We start from the raw sequence: 7547 nt of genomic DNA, 5'->3' as shown, positions 1-7547 counted from the left end.
AAACAACCCAATTCCCTTGTCCCTTGAGAGATTGTATTAAATCTCCCACTGACTGGAAAACTTGCAGCAGCTTGTCTGTGGCACCAAATTCCAACCCTTATAGTAGCAGTTTACTTTGGGAAGTTAATTCAGTTCTAAAGAAGCAAGGAAACTCAGAATTTATGTGAAAAAAGATGGAGGTTTGTTGAAACCCAGGAAGCGTTCTGTGATCTTGAAATGTAAAGAAAAGGTGATGGGAGAATTAATTTCCAAATGATTAGGCCATATTGATTAATAAAATTCTCACAGGGCCCCTCAGAAAAGGTATGTTCTGGAGATAAGAATAGACCAGGTGCAGGAGAGCAAGAATGGAACCTTTGGCTGAGGCTCAAGGAATGTGGTTTGGAGAATATCAATAGGGTGCTCGGTAGTGAGGGTTGCTAAGTTGAATAGATTCCATGTAACATTGCTGAAGACATTACCTTGCCCACCTGAATCAATGATGAAAGTCATGGGATGAAAGTGTTTGCACTGCACTGTTAACAACGTGGATATGCTAAGGCTAGTGTGACTGAGACACTCAAGAACCTTAAATTCATCTAGAGTGTAATGACCCATATGATGGAAGGCCCCAAGGGTGGTCTCCATAATTACCCTGTGTCAAGTTGAAGCAGGACTCAGTTTTTCCTTGAAATCACCGTAAAAAAACTCACTTGCAATAAAGCATTCATGAACAATGAAGATTTTACTGATGGTTTCACAGGAGAGACTAAAGATGTGACTTACACGGCAGATGCCAGAGCACTTCATTAGAACAAAGCTGCTTTATGCTTCTTTTTTCCCTAGGTCTTTCACTTGGCCACGAGGCATAAAACTGACTTCTCTCTTAGTTTCTAGATGCAAGTTAGAGTCTTAGCAAGTCTACCATAGACACCGGTGGACGCCTCTGGAGGTGGACAGAGGAGGGTTGGGGCAGTGATGACAGAGGTAGGTAGGTTCCTGACATGAGATTAGGGTGAGCTCTCCAATCACCTCCTCTAACTTCTTTTATATATGTAAGTAGATTACAGGGTCACATCAAGACCTTTGTGAGTTTTTCTCTCCAGCTGTGAACCGAGATAATAGCATTTCAGTCTTATCTCCTCTCTGATCACCATTCTTTTCAGACTGCATTAGTCCCTAGTTGTGTCTGACTCTTTGTGAACCCATGGACTGTAGCTCACTAGGGGTCTCTCTCCGTGGGATTCTCCAGGCAAGAATACTTGAGTGAGTAGCCATTTCCTTCTTCAGGGGATCTTCCCGACCCAGGGATTGAATCTGTGTCTCCTGCGCTGCAGGCAGATTTTTTACTGTCTAAGCCACCAGGGACGCACTCTTTTCAGATGATCAGGAAACAATTTTCTGTTTCCTGACAATAAGTGCATAATGGCAGTTGCCTTAAAAAAAGAACACACCACCAAAAAACTGCTTCAGTGGTTTTTGTAGGTGAGAAGTTGTACTGAGGCTTCAGCTCTGTAAGTCCTGGAGACTCTCAGTTCACCCTATCAGCAGCCACGGGTAATAGCTTCCTACATAATTGCCATATAAGTGCTTCAATAATAAAGTTTAAAGTGTCTGCTAAAATGGAATTACATAAGCAATACAGTATTTCTCCATTTATAAGTTTATGCCATGCTTTAACTTGTATTTTCTCACTTTATTCACTCAGCACAGCTTAAGATAAGTATTATTAGCCATATTTAACAGCTGAAGAATCTGGGGCTGAGAGAGGTTAATTCATTTGTCTGGGCCATAGAGCTAATACTGAAACAGAGTCAATCACAGGTCTGAGTTAAAAGTGTGTGTGTATATACGTGTGCTGTTGGGGGCCAAGGAAGGGACAGAGGAATCACAGTCCCCTTCAGCACTCTCCAATAATGATTTCTATTTTCAATAGCCCAAACTGAAGGGAAAATGTCAGTTTTCATCACAGTTGAGACTATGATGAAAAGACATAATATGGGACAGGGAAACAATATGATGAAATATGTTGAGAAAGTAATCCATTGTAAGTAATAATCACTTTACCATAACTGTTAGTTATTATACAATTAGTGGTATATGCAATGTTGAAGACAATTAGAAAACACAGATTAAGAAAATGGAAACATTGTGTTTTCGCTAACCAGAGATTACCCCGTTTCCACCTCAATCCACATATTAATACTTCCAGGGCAGTGTATGTATTTACATATCCATATGTATTTTGACAGAAGGAGATAATATTGTATACATTGTTAACTGAAAAGAGCTGCTTACAAAACAATTTCCATATTTCTTTGACAATAAATCCGCTTGCTGGCTCCCCCACCAAACCATGTGTTTATGACATCTCCTCCTCTGCTAGGCCTGCCTCCAAGCTCGCTGTCTTCCTTGTCATGGTAGAATCTGTCTATGTTCTTTTCACAATAGCATCTTATCTCTGAGTGAAAGTTTTCATTTCTTCTTCAGAGTATAAACATGAAAGGCCACGGGATTTAAACAAGAATTTAGAATTACATGAAATACCATAAGCTCTTTATCTGAAGTCCAAATTGCGTATATGCTCACACACATGCTTGTGCATGTACTGTGTGTTAACAAGATGGAGAGAAATGACGAATGCGTGGGGTGGCATTAGGATTCTGCCTCTCTCTGTGTGGTTTCTGAAATTACAATTCTGTTCAGTGGTAATTAATACGAGAAATGATGACTTAGTGCCCCCACCCAAGATCTGACATTATTACCTCTGGATTGGTACCTAAAAGAGATTCATCTATATCAGCGTTATTTCAAAGTAGGGGTAAGAATAATTCCAGTATTGCAAGTCCTTAAACAACGACATCCCGCTACTTTCTTTTATCAGTCTCTGAAAGGTTGAGCTAAGTCTTGCTGTATGGGACAAGTTTCTCTCTGGAAGATGAAGTCAAGGTAGCATCACCACTTGTCTTTCTGATATTCTACTTTACACACTGTTTTTCTTCCTGGAACATAGAACCCTGCTTTGTTAGGCTTTATTGGTGGAAAAATTATCTCCAAAATTTGTTGTTGATGGGAAAAATGTGCTATGGAAAATTTTTTTCAAGTTAAAAGTCATAGCACATATACCACCCGAGGATTATCAGGCTTAATAAATGGTGTGCTTACGCACAGTAATTGACAGTTGATACTCTTTATTTTCAAAGCTATAACTACTGATCTTTTTTTTTTTTAACTATGTACGAAGACTGTTAACTAGTCTTACAATTTTTTCTTGGAGTCTTCCTATTTTATCGCGTTCCGATTCTTTATAAATTAATAAAGATAACAATGGGGAGAAGGTTAGACGTAAGTATTAGAGGTTTCCCAATGAGTAAACTGATATATGTGCAGTTGGCCAGAAAAGGCAATAAATGTTATAAGTAAAAGAAAAAGAACAGCATGTGCAAGGTCTAGATGAGGGGCTTGACCTTGAGTCCTCTGACTCCAAGGTCAGGGCTCTTTGCCCCAATATGCAGTGATTCACTGGTGTCAGTTCTTAAAGTCTGTGGCTACAAATGAGTGCTTGGTAATGATGAAAAGTGTTGAAATATGTTCTTGAGGGTGATTGTGAAACTGCCTTCCACATGTTGTAAAGATTGGGTGTCTCTTTTAGCTCAGGGTAGTTTGAGGTCTGAACTCATGTTGGGGTGTGGTGGACAGGAGGGGGTGAGGATCACGAGATTTATCTCTGTCCTTTCCAAATACTACAATCTGTTAAATGTGACACAAAACTCAGCCCAGTGAGAGATCTGTTTCCTCAATGGGGCAGAACAGATACGATCTTCCCTCCCCTCCCAGAAAAGCAACCACACACTTTAGGGAGTAGGTAACATTTTACAAGTACAGATGTAGCTGAAAAGGAGCACCTAGCTAAAAGATCTAATGATTTTGATGGTTGTTTCTCTTTGACAAAGTTCACAAGGAGCTGAGAAGCCACAGAATAAGAGAACTGAAAAAGTGACTCCAATCGAGACAAATGTGGGTTGTTTAGTATTTACTTCTGTCAGTACATTAATCATGTCTTCTTATATTTCACGCTAAAGTTATACTAAAAAAAAAAGCCCTAATGATAACATTGATGCATTGTCCTTCCTTGTGAGTATAAAGACTTAATTTGATGAATAGAAGTTAAGAAAATGTTTAATCTTCCATTATTGTATAATGATTGAGATTCATCATCTGTTCTACAATAATAATAATTTATCATGAATGAGCATGCTTATAAAATTATGGAGGCATATGACAGAAATTGGCTTCTTTTTCCTAATTCACGAATGTTGACCTTACCCTCTTTTAACTGACCTATGCTTTTATCTTGAAGATTACTCTTTATATTTCAGATTTCCCCCACCCACACCTTTCAATGCTCTCATTAATTCTTCTTGGAGGGACTGGAAAAATAGAAGAGGACAGAGACTTGTCAACATCTCAAGCACTAAATTTTCTCATTTCCATTTAGCAGCCCTGGAGCAATTTATCTATTTCCTTTATTTCCCATTTAGTGTCATTGGAGGTTTTATAAAGAACGTTTGAAAGCTGGTTTTCTATCTAGCTAACCTTGATCTGATGTTTTGAATTAGGAATAAAGTGTTTGGAGTTGGGGCTGCCTACAGAGAAGATGTGAGTGTATAGTTGAGGTAAGTCAGGGTGGTACATTGGGTTTTCATTATACAATATATTCTTCAAGTTCCCATTTTAACCTTGAGAGAGCACAGAGAGATTGAGACAGTGGACAGTCCTACACAACTATTTTGGCAGCTTTGTTGTCTCTACAGAGAGGGAGTTCTTTCCTCGAGCTTAAGCAGGAACCAAGAGATGGAAAGGCATGATAGAGTTAACAGTGATCTCAGTGGAGGAACAAATAGTCCCTTAGGGAAATCACCAATAAAGTTAGATGGAGAGGTGTTGGGACATCCCTGGGGAGAGAGGAAATACCTGGAAGGAATGAGATCTGTTGGCAGAGGAGTGATTCTGTCTGGACCTTGATGATTTAATTTAACTTGGAAAAAAGTTTCAGGTCTATGAACAAGTGGATCTGAGGTCAGAAAGAACTTCCTGGGCGGAGGAGGGGGGGAATGCTTTTCCTGAAAACCAAGCTACTCCAGGATTGGATAATGAAAGGTATCAGTGGTCATAAAGAAGTTTATATGGTGCAGCATAATTTGAGGAAAAGGCCAGCTGACCTGCCTGCAAGCTAAGTTATGAGAGCCATAACAGAGAGCATATGTGCCCAAAATCCAGGGAATTAAAAAAATTCAAATGTACAAAATGTCCAGGTGATTAAAAAAATCCTGTATCCATGTGCCTTTCATATTTCCTATATTTGTTTCAGATCTCTTTTTTAAGTCATACAGATACAGTTAAAACCTCTTTCTGGTCCTTTTTGATTAGGTTCCCCTATACAGAGAGACCATTCTTGTGAAATCAGTGTCCATTCTTCCTTCCTGTGTTTTTGTCCTCTTACTGGGTGTGTGCATACCTGGAGAGAGTCTTCACTTCCACATACATGATATCATGCTGCACACACACCCTCAGAAACTTGCCCCCCCTTTTTTTTTTCACTCAGCATTGTTCTCAACATTTATACATGTTGAAATATACAGCTCGGTTTATTTAAACTGCTGTATAGTATATTGTATGACTAGATCACGACTTATTTGTCCATCTCCCTATTGATGAATTAGGTTGTTTCCAGTATCTGGCTGCTAAAGCCAATCCACAATGAACATATTTCTGCATGTCTTCTTGGGCATTTATGTAAGATTCTTTCCTAAGTTGTATTTGTTAGTAGTGGAATATGTGAATCATAAGGTATGTAAATTTTGAGTTTTCTAGATATTGCCAAATTGCTCTCCAAAATGTTTCAGCTGCCTTTTACTCTTAACCAGCAGCACATTTCCATCTTGTTACATCCCCCACTTTTAAACTTTTTCTGTCAATTGATGTAGTTTTCTGAAATTTTTAATATCATAAGAGGCCTGAATGGCCTCTCAAGGTCCTTTTAGGTCTGAAAGTGAAACTAAAAGTCGCTCAGTTGTGTCCACTTCTTTGCGACCCCATGGACTATACAGTTCATGGAATTCTCCAGGCCAGAATACTGGAGTATGTAGCCTTTCCCTTCTCCAGGGGATCTTCCCAACCTAGGGATCAAACCCAGGTCTCCCACATTGCAGGTGGATTCTTTACCAGCCAAGCCACAAGGGAAGCCCAACAATATTGGAGTGGGTAGCCTATCCCTTCTCCAGCAGATCTTCCTGACCCAGGAATTGAATCGGGGTCTCCTGCATTGCAGGCAGATTCTTTACCAACTGAGCTATCAGGGAAACCCCTCTTTGAGGTCTAGAAATAATTTATTCCCAACACAGAATTATATCCCTCTATGACTCTTCTTGATGAAATTGCTGTTTCATTAATGATTAACTTATATTGTCGCCTAGTACTGTGCCCATCTCAGACTTCTCAGTGCTGATATTCTTGAAATTCCTGCTGTTACAAAAGTAAGAAATTATCATTGCCAAATTTTAAGGCCAGGCACACTCAGGGAATTTACAGTACAGTAAGTTGAATAACCCCTGCCACATGGGCCGAGAAATAGATACACCATCTAGTGCAAGACAAAACATATTTTTCATGGGGTCCCTGGGCTGCTGTGAGAGGACTCGGGGGGAGCTAAGGAGCAACCACATTTTCTTTACTTTCTGGGAGTATAGTGGGCTCTGGCAGCCTGCTCTTCTGACCCTGAATCTAGTGATCTTACCCATTACTACAGGACAAAAAGGGGATTTCAGGGGGTCCGACTTGGACCCCAAACCTACTAACTTACCACACGAATGCAACAATTTCTGAACTCATTCCTCCCAGGATGGGAGACTGGTGCTCTATGAAGTGACATCCAAAAGAAAGACAAGCCTCTAATGAACCATAATAAATGTGAGAAAAGATGGTGAACTTGACAAATCAGACCTGAGGTTAAACCAACACATTTATTTTATCAAACAGCGAGCAAAACTACTGTTTTGCAACTAGAAACAATCTGTTTGGACTGACTAATTATGGCACCCCACTCCAGTACTCTTGCCTGGAAAATCCCATGGACAGAGGAGCCTGGTAGGCTGCAAGTCCATGGGATCGCGAAGAGTTGGACACGACTGAGCAACTTCACTTTCACTTTTCACTTTCATGCATTGGAGAAGGAAACTGCAACCCACTCCAGTGTTCTTGCCTGGAGAATCCCAGGGATCCGGGAGCCTGGTGGGCTGCCATCTATGGGGTCGCACAGAGTTGGACACGACTGAAGTGATTTAGCAGCAGCAGCAGCAGCAGCAGTGAAAATGAGTAAAATGGTGTGGCTGCAGAAACTCTTAGAAATAAATGAACTATCTTACAGTGATTCATTGAAAAGAGAAACAGAGGGCACATTTTCTCCAAGTAGCCTCACTTTTTAACACCTTTCTAGCTCAGCTCAGTTAAGAACTAGGAGCGTTCATCCAGGATCAGGACAGCCTTCAGAACTTAGAAGTCTGTCTGCT

Source organism: Ovis aries, chromosome 2 (assembly GCF_016772045.2).
Source record: "Ovis aries strain OAR_USU_Benz2616 breed Rambouillet chromosome 2, ARS-UI_Ramb_v3.0, whole genome shotgun sequence".
NCBI classification, from domain to species: Eukaryota; Metazoa; Chordata; class Mammalia; order Artiodactyla; family Bovidae; genus Ovis; species Ovis aries.
Note: the sequence above shows the minus strand (reverse complement) of the source record.